At 38.7% G+C, this 19,732-nt stretch overlaps 1 long non-coding RNA gene across 1 annotated transcript in view; it reads left to right on the forward strand.

Moving 5' to 3' along the window:
- LOC121041351 (uncharacterized) overlaps positions 1–19,732 on the forward strand; it is a 284,372-nt gene that overhangs the window by 112,194 nt on the left and 152,446 nt on the right. The window contains exon 2 of the long non-coding RNA XR_005795699.1: positions 3,241–3,288. This is a non-coding gene — a long non-coding RNA (uncharacterized LOC121041351). The remainder of the gene's footprint in view (positions 1–3,240; positions 3,289–19,732) is intronic.

Raw genomic sequence — 19,732 nt, forward strand, 5'->3', positions numbered from 1 at the left:
AGCAACAACATAGCAGTTTCATTGACATCAACAGGTATACAGGCTTTTCTATCTTTCCAACTTTAATCCGTAGGCTTTCATCTTGACATTGTTTACCTCATGATCACAAGCTCGCTGCTGCATTAGGCTTCATGTGTGTATTTCAGGCATGGGGGAGTGCAAAGAGACAAGTTATTTTTATGTCTTGATGAGATTTTGCCTTTATTTCTGGAAAGAATATCTTCCCAGGAACTCTGACTTCATTAGCAAAACAGTATAACATGGCCAACTCAAAACCCCATGAGAGTCAGGAAACTGAATAATTTGGTGTGCTTGTCTATATACTAACAGCAAAGATGAATAGGATTGTGAGTGATTTTGCAGTAATGGATCTGCATATTTCCAGCTTGTTCCTACTTCAAGATTGGAAAGGAAACCTGAGAGATTACTCAAGATACTATTATGACAACGGTATTTTTAAAAAATAATAACTGAGAGGCTCCTGGGTGGCTCAGTCGGTGGGGTGGCTGACTTCAGCTCAGGTCAGGATCTCAGAGTTGGTGAGTTTGAGCCCCACATTGGGCTCTGTGCTGACAGCTCAGAGCCTCGAGCCTGCTTCAGATTCTGTGTCTCCCTCTCTCTCTGCCCCTCCCCCATTCTCTCTCTCTCTCTGAGAAATAAAAAGACATTAAAAAAAATTTTTAAGTGATAATAACTGAATATAAGATATACAGGATAAGGGAAGTGGACTCTGAAGCTTGATAGATTTGAACCTATTTTGAAAACCAAGAAATACCATGCTAATGGGGTTAACCTTGATCCCATGGACCACTATCTTCTCCTGGGCTATACATTAGAATCCCTTAGGGGGCTTTTCAACAATATTAATAGTCCGTTAAATCAGAACTTCTAGGGGCAAGGCTTAAACATCTATACTTAAAATTTAGTGATTCTAAAGTGCAGCCAGGGTTGAGAGAAGTGCCTCTGAACATTATTGGGAGGATTCGAGATTGTAGAGCAAACACAAGTAGACCAAACCATTTATAGATTCATTCATAACATGAATAGAGAATAAAATTGGTTGGTCAATGTAAATGTCCTTTATATAAGACTCATGTAAATAAGTCCTTAATGAATGAAGCTTGACTTTGAATAAAAATTTAGAACTTGAACATGTCTTTAGAAATTATTTGTAAAAGTGTAGAAGTACATCATTATTTATAGTTTTAATATCATTGATCGTGAAGACCCTGAAAGCCCACAATACATCACTATCACTTTTGAATTACATGTTTTCAATAGTTTCTTTTTAAAGTCTAATTTGCTTCAAACTACTTTAGGTGTTTTGATCTGTGCAATATTCAACCTTGGTTGTATATTTTGGTATCCCTGTCATACAGTTAATTTGTAGGACAAATTTGTATTACATATACTGACGCTAAACCTGAGTATTCTTCATACAAACTGCAGATAACATCTGAACTTCCTCTATACCATTTTTTATAATTTAACACACACACACACACACACACACACACACACACACACACACGTAATCAAAAAGCTTTATATTTATCCCTGTTGAATCTCTCATTTGTTCAAGCCTATCACCTCCCCCTTTAAAACCCCTTTGAATCCTATTATTTTGACCTCAATTATTTCCTGTCTTTCCTAATTTTCATTTATCTGTCAGTATGATTATCAAACACTTTTAAAGATATTTCAGCTGCAAGAAACACAAGTCAAGTCAAACTTGTTTAAGCCACAAAGGAGGCTATTGGCTCATAATAACAACTGCAGAGGTAGAGCGTGCTTTGGAGTTGAATGTTTGTGTTATGTTCTGAAGGACTCGGGCTCTGCACTCTTTCCTCAGCAATCACGTCAGCTTCCTCTAAGACTGTTCCTCCTTATAAGTCATGAGATGCTTGCCAGAGCACTTGAGGCTAAATGCTCCCACAGTCACATATAAGACAGGATACACCTTCTGTTCCAATTATAATTTCTTGGAAGTCCCCAGAAAAAGCCCCATTGTACCCCCACTGGCTCACCTCCTCTCAAACCCTCAATTAGAGAAATGCCATGAACTGAAGGATGTCCCAACCAATCATTGGCAAATAATATGAGATGTCTAGGACTGATGTAACTAATCAGGTCCAACTCCTAGAAATGTGGTCATTGCACAAAACCCTCAGTCTTTTGCAGTGGAATCAGTTTACCATGAATATTAGAAAGGCAACACCAGCTTCCACTATACTGGCCTCTTCCGTTTTTATCCAAGTCGTTGATGTGACTCAGGAATTTTGTATATGCTTGTTCTTCTCCCTGGAACATCTTTCTTTGAGGATGTTCTGTCACACTCACCCTTGCATTGTATCTGGTTCCATTTTAGTTATCTTTTATCTCTCATTCAAAACGCCATTTTTCTCTATAATATCTTCCCTAAGCTTCTATTACACAGACACTCTGTCTCTCTTCAGTGCCCTTATAGCACCATACAGAACCTTAATCCTGTCATATAGTAGGTACCATGTAGCAGAGCAGAGCAGGGAATAGAATTATCACTTCCTATGGTTAGTGCTCTCTTTTTCCTTGGATTTCCCCCACTAAAGTGTAAGTTCAAGACTATGTCTTGATACCGATGACATCACCAGTGCCTAGCCCAAGTGCCTGCCCCATGGTAGGTTATCAATAAATACTTATTGAATTAAAATGTTGAATTGAAAACACTACTTTCAGATTCTGTGATTGCACCACAGAATTCTTACAAATTGACATAAATTAAAAAATCAACTTTAAATATCATTTTCCAAAGTAGTGACAACTCACCTCACTGTACCATTACCAGATTTGAATGTCTTCAAAGGGAGATCCTGGAAGCCTAAGACTGATCTTTCACTGAAACAGGCTATTATTTGCCCACGTCACATACTTAGCAACTATCAGAAAATGAAATTCATTTCTGGGACTGGTATCTTAATAAACCCAAATCGGTTTTCCAAGATTACTGATGCTTTTCTTTTATTTTATTCCTAAACATCTACAACATATCTGTTCATTAGTAAAACCAATAGAGGAATCAAATGTGGTATCATGAGTCTAAACTGAATATTCATACCTTTGATGGAATGGAAGGCTGGACTTTAACACAGATGAATAGTAAATGGAGCAGGTCGTCCCCTTGCTAACTGTGTCCAGATCGTGGCTTTTCCTTTTTATTGGAGTTACTATCAAGTATTGATTATTACCCTCTTCCTCCTTCAGATTGTCTTCCTTCCATCCTGCTGTTACATGGTGGACATCCAAAAGCATGTAAGTAGTGCATGTTTCTCTTTTCTTATAAAAGTCTTCCTGGATTTTTCTCAGACAGACTAATTTCTTAGGGTATAAATTGAAATTACATATTTCTACAAGACAATGAAGAGTGAAAGAAAAAAAACAAGAAAAGCAATGTTTTACATGGAGCCAATAAAAAGCAGACAGATTAGCTCTAAATCAACGTGCAGTGTGTCGGAGAAGTAAATTTAACTGCTCCAACTCACAGAGGGCGAATTCATCTTTGTCTCTGTGGTTTAAGGAAGATTTTGACAAGAAATTTAATAACATGAAAGAATAAGTGTGATACTATACACAGTGGTTTATGTCATGAAAGGAAAAGGATGAAAAAGTCACTATATATAAGTCATTGTTCTCAATTCATTGTTTCTAATTCATTGCATCTATTCATAAAAACAATCCTCACTCAGCCTCCACAGCTTTGGCAGTTGGAAATAAAAATGGAAGGAGAGAAAGAGTTCCCCAGAGCTTTTGACTGAGTGTTTGAGGCCGTAAACACTGAAGCAATACATTAAAAAATACTACACCATAAACACAAAACAATCCTATCTACTGAAATTAAAAATAGATTAATTCTAGATTTTCTTATCATAAAATTTTAGATAAGCTCATCAAAACTACATGTTTATCTTTTCCCTGGTATTCCTGTTTTAGGCGTCTCATAAACATATCCCTGTCATTTTGCCAGTTGTGTAATCGGCACTGGGATTTGTATGCATTCCAGTGGGGTTGTACTGTAGCAATGGAGAAGATATCAAAAACATCGAACACGTAGGCCCACCAAAAAGGCCCTGTATTATTTACATGCATGCTGTATGATTACAGACTTTATGGAAGAACTGGATTACCCCTTGAGCTTTCGTGGAGTAAAATGTTTCCCAGTGTGAATATGTAGTCCTTAAATATAAGAGGAATTTTCATGATCTCTGAATTCCTTGGTGCCTAGTACAGCATTTGACACTCATTGGTGCTCACTGAACACTGCTTGAACAATATCATTGAGTGGAAAGACCATGGTCTTATAATCACTAAGACTTGGCTTCAAATTCTTCCTACTTCACTTATTAGCCTGGTGACTTGGAGGAATTTCCTTTTTTTCCCTCTGAGACTTAAATGTAGATAAAATGAAGCGATGACACCAGCTTTGCAGAACTGTTCTGAGGACTTGAGATTATATTGGTAGGGGTGGGGGTATGGGGGGTAGGGGAGGTGGACACCCAGACAACTAGATATATATATAATAAGTTTATGAGTTGAATTACATCCCCTCACAATTCATATGTGGAAGTCCTAACCCCAGTGCCTCAGTCGGTGAGCTTATTTGGAGACAATTTTTTTTTAAATATACTTTATTGTCAAGTTAGCTAACATACAGTATATACAGTGTGCTCTTGGCTTTGGAGTAGATTCCCGTGATTCATTGCTTACATGCAACACCCAGTGCTCATCCCAGGAAGTGTCCTCCTCAATGCCCATCACCTATTTTTCCCTCTCCCCCACCATCAACCCTCAGTTTGTTCTCTATATTTAAGAATCTCTTATGGTTTCCCTCCCTCTCTGTTTCAAACTATTATTTCTCCTTCCCTTCCCCAATGGACTTCTGTTAAGTTTCTCAAGTTCCACATATGAGTGAAAACATATGATATGCTTTTCTCTGACTGACTTGTTTAAAATTTTTTTAACAGTTATTTATTATTGAGAGGCAGAGAGACACAGAGCGTGAGCAGGGGAGGTGTAGAGAGAGGGGGAGACAGAGAATCTGAAGTAGGCTCCAGGCTCTGAGCTGTCAGCACAGAGCCCAATGGCAGGGCTCAAACTCACAAACTGTGGGATCATGACCTGATCTGAAGTTGGTCTCCTAACCAACTGAGCCACCCAGGCACCCCTGACTTGTTTTACTTAGTGTAACACCCTCCAGTTCCATCCATATTTTTGCAAATGGCAGGATTTCATTCTTTCTCATTGCCATGTAGTGTTCCATTATATATGTACACCACATCTTCTTTATCCATTCATCAATTGATGGACATTTGCACTCTTTCCATAATTTGGAGATGGAATTTTTATAAAAGTAATCAATTTAACATGGGGTCATTGGGAGAAGGAGTACTAATCCAATATGACCAATATTCTCATAAAAATGGGAATTTTTGGACACAGAGATTCACATAGAGGGGAGGCAATGTGAAGATAAAAGGAGAGCACGGCCATCTACAAGCCATGAGAGAGACATGGAACAGATCTTCCCTCAGGGACCTTAGAAGGAACAAGTCCCAACAACACCTTGACCTTGGACTTCTAGACTCCAGAACCATCAGACAATAAACTTCTATTGTCTAAGCCACCCTGTCTATGGTACTTTGTCACAGAAGCCCCAGAACACTAATACAAGAAGTCACTAAAATTGGTTTATTTCCTACGTATAGGTGTCCCCTAGGAAACAGGCAAGAGTAACCAAAGCCCTGCTCTAGTGCACTCAGAAGTGTGGCCAATAGAATTTACCATAATCATTACATTTCGTGGCCAGGCTTTCCCTATCTCTAGCCAGTGAAGTGGCTCTAGTTTGGGCAAGAAGGACAATAAAGTGAAGGCCACTCATTGGTCCTTGTGACTAGAAGTAATCAAATATTTTACCATACTCTTATCATGATGCAGTTAGTAACTTAGAGTGGTATAGTGGCTCTTTCATGTATAAGAACCAAAATTAGCTTCATGTATAAGAACTAAATTTAAAAATTGAAGGGTAGTTTGCATTCTCCTGGATTTGGCTGGCTTGATTGTAAAAATCAGGTGGTAAACCATCCTGTCATCCATTTTCTTGAGTTCTCAATTTCTTTTCTGGGTACTTCTTGGTATAAGGATAAAAATTGCAACCATCACCAGTGCCTTTCTTGAGTGGAAATAAGAGATGCACCATCACTGAAAGATTCTGACCCTGCACTAAAAATCCATTTTGTCCTCACCAAAAGCCCTGAGGATTTAGTATCCCTAAATTCAGAATCTTTAAGATGTTCAAACTTGACACAAATGTGCATATACCTAGTACCCTGGCAAAGAAGCAATTCCCTACTAGAAATTAACTAAAAGATGTCGGTTTCCATTATTATTTGTATTTGCTTCCTTTGGCTGAATGCATTTTCATTCCCCCTCGGGTTTTACTTCTTTCAATATATCTTGGCTGTGATCAGTTTGATTTCTGACACATTGGCAGCCTCAGTTCAAGAGATGAATGCAACTAATTTGGTAGATAAAATTCTAATCTTCCCTGTCTTGATTGTCAATTTTTGAAAGGTAATCTAAGATGATGTCTTTATCCCATAATTTATGTTGTCTAGATTTGACTAAAGCCAGGTTTGAGGAGTTGATTACATTCTCCCATCTGATCAGCTGAAGGCTAAGACCAATGACACCAGCTCTAATTGTAGGAAAAGAACACACTTCCAAAATCTTTTGTGACAAAACGCCAGCTATAAATTTGCCATTTAAAGTGTTTATGAAGTTGCTAATGAATGAACTTGGCTTTCTTCCTTGAGGTCTGCCTCATTCTGATTTCCTTGGTCCAGAAGAAAACTCTCTTGGCATATTTATGAAGAATTGGGAAAGGTTTTCTTGCACATAGAATTCCCTCAGCTCCAAAGAAAACTCCATTCTGCAAAGTAAACTTGATATCAGCGTAAGCAGGTGCCAGCCGCTGGCATCTGGCACTGAGAAATATATTTATTAAATTATATTGTGGATCAGAAGCCACTGAAAAAATGTTTCTACAATTTTAAGTCATTTAAATCACTTGTACATATCTAACAAAAAACCTTTATATATGTAAAAATATGTGTGTGTATATATATATATATATAAATGTATTTAAACACGCACACACACACACACACTCCCTTGGAACTCACTAGTCCTTAAATCCTTTAATCTCTTCATCTTGAAAGTCTCCATTTACACAAATGAGTTTAAACGTTTTCACTTGAAATCTAGGCATTTTAATGTAAGCCAGTGACAAGCCTGCTCATCTTTGTCCATTGCTACATAGAAAAGCACCCCCAGTGTCTGTGGACACAGCCTCCCCACACTAGGGCAGGGCAGTGTCTCCCCAACTTTCTCAGCTTTAACCTTTAATGTGGCGTGAGCAGCCCCAGCCCTGCATGTATGATAAATGGAATCTCTGGCCCATCTGAAAACGAGTTTATGTGGGCAGGAAGATTTAGTATCCCCTGTGCACCCTCAAGATAAAAAATAGTCTGGGCTTGTGGGAACAATTTGTCTAAGAAGAGTAATTTTAGAAATTCTTGCAATGTCTTTAGAGGGACTGAATTCATAGTGGTTTTCCCCTTGATTTTATTTCAAACACCTGTTCTTCATGAACAGGCATAATTCGAAGCCAAAGTAATGGGGGCCAAGGATGCACAAAACACACAGAACTGACTTTTGTCCTTTGTATGGTTTCTCCTCACATATTGAGTGTGAGCCTGTGTGTGTATTCAGAACATTTGCTAAAACTGGTTCTCGCATTTTCAAAACTGCAGTCTCCACTACAAGGCTCTCACAGTGCGATAATTCTAACTGATAAATTACTAAAACAAAAATAGAAAATTGATAGTTGCGATAACTTTCTTTAGTGCACAGCTGGTGTAAGCATCTTGTTCTCACATCTGTGTGTCAGCAGTCTGCCCCCCACCTCACCGCCTCAGGCACTTCCTTTCTTCTCTGAAGTAAATCTCGTTGCCAAAAATCTGTTTGTTTGTTCTGCTCAACAAATGGCACATGTTCTTATTAATGAGGCCTCTTTCATTTCTCACAGGAACACTTTCAAACATCTCTTCCTTTTACTTAGCCTGTTGACTAGAGCCTAACTTTGTATGTGTTCTCCAGGTGAGCAATTGTGTAGAGGACGTTTGTCTCTAGCCTCCTTGGAATTTCGCACAGTAGCAAACACTACAACACTTAGTCTGGGTAATCTGGCCAGTCCTAAGGCAATGACAGCAAAGTGTTCGAGAGCATGAAGTCTGCAGTCAAGCAGATCTGAATCGTGTTTGTTATTTGTGTGAACCGAGGAGGGTGAGTCCATCTCTCTTTGAGGCCAGCGTCCTCATTTACAAGAGAGCAGTCATGACACCTGTCAGAACAAGAATGCAGGCAGGATGTCAACTGAACCTGAGCTGAGGCTCCTATCACAAAGACCTGTCATTAACCCAGTGGTTTACTTAACCACTATAGAAGTTTGTATCTTCTATATATTAGAGTCTGAAGGAAACATTTCAGATTGGTGGGTGGCCCCATTAAATACAATCACTCAGGGGTCTTCATTCATGCTGCTCTGCTCTCCATATCCCCTAGAACTTTGTTTTTATCTGTAGAGCACAGGCTGGGTTTCCATGGGTTATGGCTTGTTGAAAGGGATACAAAACATCAAGGAAGCTTGTTCATGGTCTTAGAGCTTCAGGCCTGACAGCACATGTTACTTCCTCTCATATTCCTTAAGACTGAACTTTGTCACATGACCACACGTAGCCACAAGGGAGGCTGGGAAATGTCATCTTGCATGGGCTCAGGAATATAAAAGACAGATTAAGGTGAGAAGTTAGAAGTCTAATAGAGCCTATCTCAAAATCCTCAGGTGATCAATTAAAATCACACATATTTGTCCCTGCACATGGTGGTCAATGTTTAGTACTTGTAAACCCACAGTACTAATAGTAATAGTAGTATCTGATAAACATAAATGTTAGGGTGAAAACAGACTACCAGAAGACTCAGCCCCAGCATTAACAAGAACCCCTCTGACACGATATTAGAAGCTTCTGCCCTGCTAGAAAAGGGATCTGGAATTAGTTGATGTTCTGATGTCTATGGGTCTGGACTCCATGTGAGGTACTTGTTTGCTTGGATCTCCAGTATGGCTCATAGTCCACTTCATTTCTTTGCTAGGTTAAGACAGTCCCTCACCACCTAGTTCTCAAAATTTCTTTTCTTCAAAATATGGACCCTGCTTTCTCTAACCCCAGGCCTAATTGAGCTCCTTTGCTTCTTAACCACCAAGTAAGAATTAGGATGAGAACCAGCAGACTACCTTTTGTATTCTCTTGCCCTATCATGTCATGTAGTTCATCTTATTGCAATTGCTCACTTCCTTGTCTGCCTTCTGTCCCACACTATGAATTTTCCAAGAGCTGGGCCAAGATATGCCTTATTTACCATGACATCCCCAATTTTCATCAAAGTGCCTAGCGTATAGTAAGTTCTCAATAAGTACCTGAAAAAATAAAAGACTAAACATAAGAGAACTGAAAAATGTTCCTAGAAACTTAATATGTCAGTTTTCTTAGCTATAGGCCACCGAAGCTGATAGTGAACAGAATCAAAGCAGAAAAAGAATTTATTCTAAAAGGTTAACACACAGGAAAGTAGAAAATTATTGGGAGCATGAAGGAACTAGACTGAGATCAAGCCACCAGGGCAACACTCATGTGCACACTGGAGATGGATCAGAGGAAGAACTGGTACCACCACTAACTATAACAGGGTGTTTGTATCATTGCAACTTCTGCTCTCAGAGTCTGATCCTGAAACAACCATCAAACCATACACGGTTCCTTCTGACTCTGTCACATGCCAGTTCCATCTCTGCAAGGAGGTGCCCAGTACTGTGAGCCCATAGCTGCTGTGCCTCAGTATTCATAGAAGGCACGTTTCGCAACAAACACAAGAAGGGTCAATTGGCCAATGTCAATTGTCTGAAAAGAAAAACAACCATTCATTATATGCACATACACCTGTTGCTATTTTAATGCTTTGATTCCATGCAAAGAAAGTGGACCTAAGAGGCAGAAAATTAAAGTATACTATGCCATACGTTACTAAGAAAATTACTAACATTTTTGTCTTGCTTTCTCTTACTCCTGCACCTCTCTATGTATGCATATTTCTGAAGGATTTCTTGATCAGTTTCTTCATTGTGGTACCAGCAATATTTTAACTCTCTCTGGACACAGAAAAGAATTGCACAAAGATTTCTCAAAATCTACTGCTCTACAAAGACAAGAGCTTATTCATATATACAAGATTAAGGAAGTTGCTCAGCCTTAGGGCTGAGGTGTGTTTCCTCTATGAGAGAACATGAGACATATTCTCTATTTATATATTTATACATTTGCTTATTATCTTTTCCCCTACAGAATAAAATTTTTATAAGGGCAGGGACGAAGGTATTTGGGTTTGTTTGCTTGTTTGTTTCACTGCTATAACCCCAGAACCTGGAATAATTTATGTTGAATGTTAAGCACTCCATAAGTGTTTGTTGAATGAATGAATGGGTATGTGCTATATGGGTGTGGCGGTTAGCACAATAGTGAACATTCTGACTTGCTCTGTTTCTTCTTCATGAAGCTTTGGTCTTTGCATGTTATCTTTCTCTTGAGCAGGATAGGGAAACTATAAGAAATTCATGAAGAACCTAAGTCCTTCTACTCTGTACCTTTGCCTAAATGCCTAACCTCCAGAGTATCCAATCCTGAAATTTCCTTCAATAAGTAAAACCCTCATATCCCTGCTTCTCTCACTCTTAACCTCAGATTCCTCATTGGTCCTTTAACTCCTCTGCGGTATTATCATTCATCATCACCTTTTTCACTTCTTGACTCCTCAGTCTGTATTCTACAATTGTCATTTCAAGGACACTCTTACTACCTGTACTGGGTTGCTTAATGTCCCTCTAAAATTCATGTCCACATGAAGTCTCATATCATGACCTTACTTAGAAATAGGGTCTTTGCAGATACAATCAAGTTAAAACGAGGCCATATTGAATTAGGGTGGGCCATGAATCCAATGGCTGATGTCCTTATAAGAAGAGAGAAATACAGAAATGCTAACAGACATACAGGGAAGGCCAGGTGAACACAGAGGTGGAGATTTGAATTATGCTGCTACAAACCAAGGGATGTTAAGGATGGCTGGCAATCTCCAGAAGATGGAGGCAAGGAAGGATCCTCGCCTTGAGTCTTCAGAGTGAGCGTGGCCCTGCTAACACCTTGACTTCATACTTCAGCCCCCAGCACTGAGAGAGAATACATTTATATTTTTTAACCACACTTGTTCGGGGCACTTTTTTAAGGCAGCCTTAGGAACAAATGCACTATCTCTGAGTTCCTCACCACCTTGTTCCCCTAATGATGGTCATGATACTCATCTCCAATTCTGAGTCCCTTCCATTATTTGCTGCTGGTTCCCTTCAGTTGAAAGGTTGCTGGAAAAAGTCACACAAAGGCACTGTTCTTGGCCTTCAACCCATCTTTTTCCCACCTGACACCCCATCTCACCTCAGTCAAATACCAACCTCCCCCAATCCTACCCCTTACCTCTAGATTCTCTCTCTCTTCGCTAGCCTCTTTTGTAAACTTACCCTTAAAAAATCTTCCTGTGTTCCTATTACCGCTCGGGGACCACCTTCCTGCTTTGTCTCTCCTGCCACACTTTGTAAAAGAATAAACATATGTGCTTTCTCTACATTAACCTGTCTCTTCTTCCTTCCAAACACATCTGTAAATACATTTTTGACATCTCTGTGGCATTTGGCCCTATTGAGCACTCATGATTTTCTTCCTAAAATCTTTCTCATACATGAAATTTTGGGACTTTGTGTTGTTTTGGTCTCTTTCTTCCTCGACAACTACCCCATTTCAAATTTCTCTTTCTCCCTTCCATATCCTTTAACATAGGCATGCTCTCAAATCTGGCCTTTTACCTTCTCTAATATGATTCTCTTGATGATCATGTTTATTTTTCTCAATTCTTCTACCCCATCTGCTTTACCTATCACATGCTTTGGAAGGTCTTAAATACATGCTTTAATGAATAAATGAATGAAGCCCAAGTCTGTATCTTTTAGATCCATGCATTTCTAAACATATATGAAACTGGACTTATTTATTTATTATATATCTATAGTACATACCATAGATCTGTACTTTTACATGCTGAATAAATAGCCATTTTACACAAATATCCCAGTTGTGTAGAAAGTTCGATAAATCCAACACTGAATGCATTTCTCCTCCTGTACCCATAAGTTGTATCTTCCTTTTATTTTTTCCCTGTATGTGTCACACCAATACTCATGTTCATTTCCTCTCTTTCTCTTATGCTCTATTAATTTCCTAGTGTTTTGAATTTCATGCCTATAAAACAGTTTAAATCTCTTTTTTCCCCAGTCTTAATTCTCGTATTCTAGATTGGCATTCATTTCTCTAGTGTTTTTCACATTTATTTCCATTCATCCTAAATCTCATGATTATAACCCAAGTTCTCATCTCTTTTTCTTTCCTGTCTGGTTCCTTTAGTAGTATAGCATGGTTGTTAAGACTATCAGTTCTGGTGTAAGCTGGACTTCTTTGAATCCCCATCTCTACCACTTGCTAGCTGTATGATCTTGGGCCGTAATACAATTTCTCTGAACCTCAGTTTCTCATTTGTAAAATAGGCAAAATAATAGCACCTGCCTCACAGGTTTAGAACACCATGTCTGGCATGTAGAAAGTGTTCAGTAAACATGAGGATTCATGAGTCTGCAGACGGTGACCATGGTGGTAGCAGCAACAGCAGCTGGAGGTCCAGTGTGTCTCTTCCCTGGCTCATCCAGTAATCTTTCAGAATCTCCTGAAAAACTGCATCTAATGACCAACCATTCAGAGGTAGCTTTATGCACCCCAGGAGGAAGAACACAAATGCCAGGAATTGCACAACCAGTAAAATAACTAAAACCAACATCAGAGAAGTTTTGCAGGAACAGTTCATGTGAAAGAGCCAGCACAATACCTGGCACAGATTAAACACTCAATGAGTGAAATAATCATTGGGAATATTTTAGAGGGTTATGGATAATAGTACTAAAATGAGGATGTACTCTTGTGATAACCACACAAAGAGCAGACATTGGAACCATTCTCCATTGTTTCAGCACAAGAAAGGATTGCATTTTCCTACCCTTTTCAAGTTAAGCACATTCAATAAGTTTGCTTTGGCCAATGAAATGTGAGTCAAGATGACTTTTTATTTCTACATGGAAAAACTTAGTTGTCAATACTCACTTCTCTGAAATTCTCCTGCTATGTAGAACCTCTCTGTTCACCTTCAGTGGACATCTGGTGTGAGTAAGAAGTAAACTTTTCTTTTCCTAAGCCACTGAGATTTGGGAATTGGTTTTATTGCAGCATAATACACCCTATTCTGACTGTTAGGGATCGATAACCAGAGTTAAGGAGAAATTCTTTATGCCCAGAAAACTATCTAAACTTCCTTCCCACCCTGAAGTCTTTGTCTGTTTTTGCTTTTTTTTTTTTTTAATGAGGTACTGCAAACTTTTTTTTTAAATGAACAAATTTGCAAAATTCCTGGAGTTTTTTCTTTAGTGACAAAGGGCACTAATACCATAACTGGAACTTGTCAAAAACCAAACACTGGAGGAATCTCATTTCTGTTCTCTAGCTTCCAGAACTATTCAACCCCCTACTCTGCATCCTGGAATAGAGCTGCTTATCAGTTTACACCTCCTGTTCCATGCTTTGTTGACCTTTCCTACCACATCTCCTCAAGTTACACTAGATGAATATTCCCCTAATAAGCCATGTTTTCCTCCTTCACACATGCATGCTAACTGTTCGAACTACCAATAAAGGCTTTTTTTTTAAAAAAAAAAAAAAGCTCATTTATTTATTTTGAGAGAGAGAGAGAATGAGCAGAGGAGGGGCAGAGAGAGAATGAGAGAGAGAATCCCAAGCAGGCTCTACATGTCAGTGCAGAGCCCACCATGGAGCTTGAACTCACGAACTGTGGGATCATGACCTGAGACAAAATCAAAAGTTGGATGCTTAACCAACTGAGCCATCCAAGCACTCCATTTTTTTTCTTTTAAATTATTGTTCCTTTATGTGCATCTCTAAATCTTACCAATCATTCAGAGTCCAACATAAATAAATCCCATCTCTCTCTAAAAGACTTCTTGCCCTTCCCAGATAGAAGTTAGGGCCCATTTTCTGATGTTCCCATGACATTTTATATATGCCTGTCTTAATTTACTTTTAAAAAATTTTGCATGCTTTTTATCAACATATGTATTTTAAATCCCTTAGGAGATTGAAGTTTTTTGATGACTTGATCCATGACCTAAATATGTTAACCTAGGTAATTTAACACATTGCCTGGGCCTTAGTAAATCCTTATAGATAATAATAATAATAAATGGTGATGAATGACAAGTATTGATTTTTACCCAATTACAAAACTTGGCAATCTCTGGCCCAAGAAATAAACTGTACTAAGATCTTTAAGAATATATTCTGATTTTAGGAAATCTAACTACTTATCACTACTCCCTCCCAAATATTAACTCAGTTGGGAAATGATCCAGAAATAGAGCTCATGTGATTATTTTTATGAGTGATAAAGCTGGACTTTCTGGAAAAGGTGATTTGTATCCAAGGCCAAAATGAGCATTGCTACAATAGGCCTCTGGAATAGATTGTGCCCAACTAGTCACAGACATGGCAGCTAGAGGTGGGGGTGAGCCCTTGCCTGGTGAGGCTCCAACATAGTGGCCTGAGCGGAGAGGAGAGCACACCACACTTGGGACAGTCTTGAGACAGAATCAATCAGGGGCACTTGGGTGGCTGAGGTGGTTAAGTGTCCAACTCTTGGTTTTGGCTCAGGTCATGATCGCATGGTTCCTGAGTTTGAGCCCTGCGTTGGGCTCTGCACTGACAACATGGAGCCTGCTTAGGATTCTCATTCTCTCTCTCTCTCTCTCTCTCTCTCTCTCTCTCTCTCTCAAAAAATAAACTTAAAAAAATGAATCAAACTCCAGGCAAGACATGGAGACTCCATGGAGACATGGAGACTCCAGGCAAGATATGGAAGCAGTGACCTTCATCCATACTCATCAACAGAACAAGAAAGGAACAAGAAAGAGAAAGAATTATTTCCTGCTTGAAAAGACCAGGAAGAAACACAGGGAAAAAAGGAGAAGGATATTCCTACAAAAGACTAGAAGCATAGGCCATAAAAACTAAATGAAATCACTTAGCCATAGTAGATGAGAATCCAGAAGGAAGAGCACCCAATTCTTCCAACTTCTTGTAGTTTTAACGTCAGATCTGTAAGAAACAGTATATGTGTTTAGAAAAATAGGCATTATATCACGTTTGGAGAGTCTTGTATGACTGGAGTCTCCAAAGTAATTTATTTTTAAATATGCCAATTTTATTTATTTATAACAACTATAACTATTTATTTAGTTATCCATTTACTCAAATACAATTTTTGTGCTCTAAAGCATAATATTAGGTGGGTCACATCATATTGTCCAAAAATCTTATGGAAAGCCAAAGGTTTAAATAGGCATCATTTTTGTTGCTGACTTGACCGCCTGGCTGGTAGCAGTAGACCATGGTGACATAAGTACATAAATGAAATCACATACTCACGTTTGAAATTTGTACTATTTTCACTTCTGACACCGCAGCCTTTCCATCTGACCCAGAAATCCAAATATCCAGTTTTTGTTTTTTTTTTCAAAAGAAGAATGTCAACTCTATAGAGACTTAGCAATCCAGTAAGCAAATGGCTTCTCTAGGGGGGAAAAGAAAATATCCTGGCTCTCAGTAAATACATTTCATTAGAACTTAGAACCAGGATGAAAGTGTGTTATTGCTTCTATTGTTTGAATTGTATCTCCTATGTGGATTTGTAATGCAATATTTCATATCAGGTCCCTTACAAGGAGTTTTCAAATCATCATAAGGCCATTGTTAATGGAGTAATGGGAAAAGAATAAGAAAGTGTCCCCTCCCGCTTCATAATTCTGCACCCTCCCCGAATACCAGCACCTGGATAACCCATGCTGTGCTTTCATAAAAACCTGTTGGAAGCCAGAGAAAAACAGGCTAGATAGAATTAAGAAAAATGGATGTATCCCACTGACCCTGAGTATAGAAGAGAAATGTGGAGAATGTGTGAATTATTAGCACAGTAGAAAAATATTTTATTTAAGAACCACATCTTCACAGCTCTGCCTTGAAGGATTTCATTCAAGCTGGAAAAAAAAAGTACAGATTCAAAGCTCTGGATACTCAAGAATCCATCATGTAGTGTGTAGGAGAATCATAAAATCACCAGCAAAAAAAGACACAGTGGGAGTCCCAACTTGTAAACCATTAAGCTCCCGGGCATGCATCATACTTCATCCTAAGGGACAAAAGAGGAATTTCAAGTGAATTTCCCAGCTCTGTCTATGGAGTAGCTCTTTCTGACAATAAGGTTTATCTTTTATGGAATCAAACTCAGGGTTTTGTTTTATTTTTTTTTTTTGCATTCATCTTCAACAAGCAATGAAACAAATTTACCTTTTAGGCCTTCAACCTAACAGTGTGTGAAGAAGTTAGTCCAATTTTTTATCCAAAAAAGAAATGAAAGAAGGAAAGGAGGAGTGGGGGGAGGGAGAGAGGGAGAAGGAAAAAACAAAACCAAAGAAGAAAAATAATACCTTAGCTCTTATTCTAGTGAGTGCTTGGACAATTCGTGGGTCACCAGGATAACAGGTGTATTTAAAAAGTATAATAATATCTGCTCTCCTGGAGCATTTACTTTCCTCTGGGTCTATGTCAAAGAGTCTATCTGCATTTGTCCACTTGTGCACAGCAGCACTGCCAGCTCAATGTTTTTTAGAAGAAACTGGTGCTTACAGGGACAAAACATTGTGCTCAAGGCCACACGTGTAGTCATTGGCAAAGCAAGAGTTTGGGTCCCACCTTTGTCTGATTCTAAAGCCATGCTCTTCAAAGAGTTTCTCAGTCTTGGCACTCTTGTCACTTTGGTCCAGATAATTCTTTGTTGTGGGGTCTGTTCTATACACTGTAGGATATTTAGTAGAATTCCTGGTTTCTACCCACTAAATGCCAGCGGCACCCTTCCCATTCAGGTATGACAACCATAAATGTCTCCAGATATTGCCAAATGACGCCGGGGTGGGAGGGGTTTGCAAAATTTCCCCCCATTAAGCACAACTACCCTAAACTAGTTGACTCAGAAATGTGAAGCATGCACTGGTTACCAAACTGCAAACATGAGAAACTTGTGCCAGAATGCAAATTAACTCTGTCAATAAGCATACTGTTTGCTTTGCCTTTTTGTTTTTTCAATAGCAAAACTTTTTCAATGAAAGCAGCAATGTGTGGATTTTCATTCTGGGGCAAGTGCTTTATCTCTTCAAAGATCAGCACTATGGATAGGGTTGCCATAAATCACTGTGGTATATTGCCTCCATGACATAGTGATATTCAATGAGGATTTAATAAATCAATATTTTACAAGTTGTTTTCCTCTTAAGCCTGTATTAGGCAGTGTTTATTCTGGTAAAGCACCTCTCATCAGCGACAGAAAATTATTGTCAAGCAGAGCTTCAGAAATGGCTTTAAGGTTTGGTATAAGTGTTGGATTGTACTGCTGACTCTCTGACCTTCAAATTCTAAAATAGTTTTCCAGAGTGTAAAGCTCAGCCTGGCCAGACAGTCTGTCTCACATCACACCAAATTCAAGGTCTAACACAACGCAGTTCAGAGTAGCCATTGCAACATACAGGTTACTGGGGACTCCTCACCCGCCCCCCATCTTCTTTTCCTGCTGATCTTCTCTGCACCCATCCATCCTTATACCAACACATTCATCTCTTGTCATTCTGTCCTCTGCCATCTCATCAACAAATGCCCACCAATATCAACACATAATGAGAAAATAACAACAGCAGTAACAGCAACGCTATGAAGCAATAATTGAATGCTTCATTATGCATAAGGCATTAATTAAGCTCTGTGTATGCAGTAGCTCACATAGCCATTACAATAACCTATGGAGTAGACATCATTTTAATTTCAATTTTAGAGATAAGGAAACTGAAATCAGAAAAATAAAAAAGGTAAGTACTTAGAGAGAGGTCTTGTGACGGCAGTCAGCCCCAGATGGAACTCCAAACTTTGTTGGTTTATTTCTTTATTATTTAACTTTTTTACTGTATAAAACTTCAAATATATTTAAAAGTACAAGAGTATAATAACCATGAATCATGAATCAGTCATCCACTTACAGCAATTACCAGTTTATGGACAATCTTGTTATATCCACGACCCAATTCTCTTCCTCCTCCACTTATTACTACAGGGCAAATCCCACACAGCATCATCCATAAATCTTTCAGAAGATTTATACCAAAAGATAAGAACTGTTCATAAAAAACATAACTATTGTCACATCTTAAAATATTGTCAATGAAATATCTAAATATTATGAAATATCAATTGCATCATAATTGCTATGAATGTTCCTTTTGCTATTTTATAGTTTGTTTAAATCAGAAATCAAGCCATTGTAAACAGTTCATCTATGACTTCAGTTTCTTTTAATTTCTCTCAGTTTTCCTTTTGCAACTTATTTCTGGAAAAAAACTGGGTCAGTAGTCCTCTTGAGGAGGCATCTGTGTCACATTTTCTTCTTTGTCTACTTTTTTTTTTTTCAAGCTTTAAAAATGTAAAGGGCATACAAAAAAGGCAAGGAACAGGTTGTAGTTTGCTGATTACTATGGTGGAACAGCTCACAATATGGATTTTGCTGATTGCAACCTTGTGGTGTCATTAACGTGTTCCTCTATTCTTTGCATTTCCTATAAACTGTGGTTGAATCTAAAGGCTTGGTCGGATTCAAGATCAATTCTCTTAAAAGTCTACTTCAGGGGTGTTAGTGTATTCTGCCATCTGCAAGCACGTAATTTCTGCTTTTTATTTTCTCCCCTGACTTGCTTTGTAACATCAATGCTCTGTGTAGGTCCTTGACTTCAAAGAACTTTTAAGTCTCTTACCAGAGTGTAAAATGTACAAAACTATACTGCCAATACCAAATAAGTGGTCTCCTAACTCACTCCTGCAGTATTTGTTGAGTGGCTACTCTCTCCTAAGCATGGAGTTACGCATTTGATGCACAGAGACTATCTACTCTTAAGGAGTTCAATCTTGTGATACGTGCTTCACTGTAGTCATATACAGCAACCAGTGAAATAACCAATCTGGCTTCTAGGGAACCAGGGAAGCTGTACCCAGTGAGAAGGAAATAGTTAAGAACAATAAATATTTGGAGGAGGGAGAGATCAGGTCCTCTTGCTCTGTTCCAAGGATACTTCATAGAAGCGTGATATGATTTGGACCTTGCAGGATAGGTAAGAAATGGGTAAATGGTGGAGTAGATTCCAATGCACAGGAATGGCGTGAACTGAAGTACTAGTGTGAGAGAGTGTAGAGTGTGTAGACAACGAGATAAGCAGTTGGATGAAGCAGAGCTTTACACAGTTGTATAAGGTATCACGAGCAGAAACCTCTTA

The sequence above is a fragment of the Herpailurus yagouaroundi genome, unplaced genomic scaffold (genome assembly GCF_014898765.1).
Source record: "Herpailurus yagouaroundi ecotype Mexico unplaced genomic scaffold, PumYag 183, whole genome shotgun sequence".
Classification (NCBI taxonomy): Eukaryota; Metazoa; Chordata; class Mammalia; order Carnivora; family Felidae; genus Herpailurus; species Herpailurus yagouaroundi.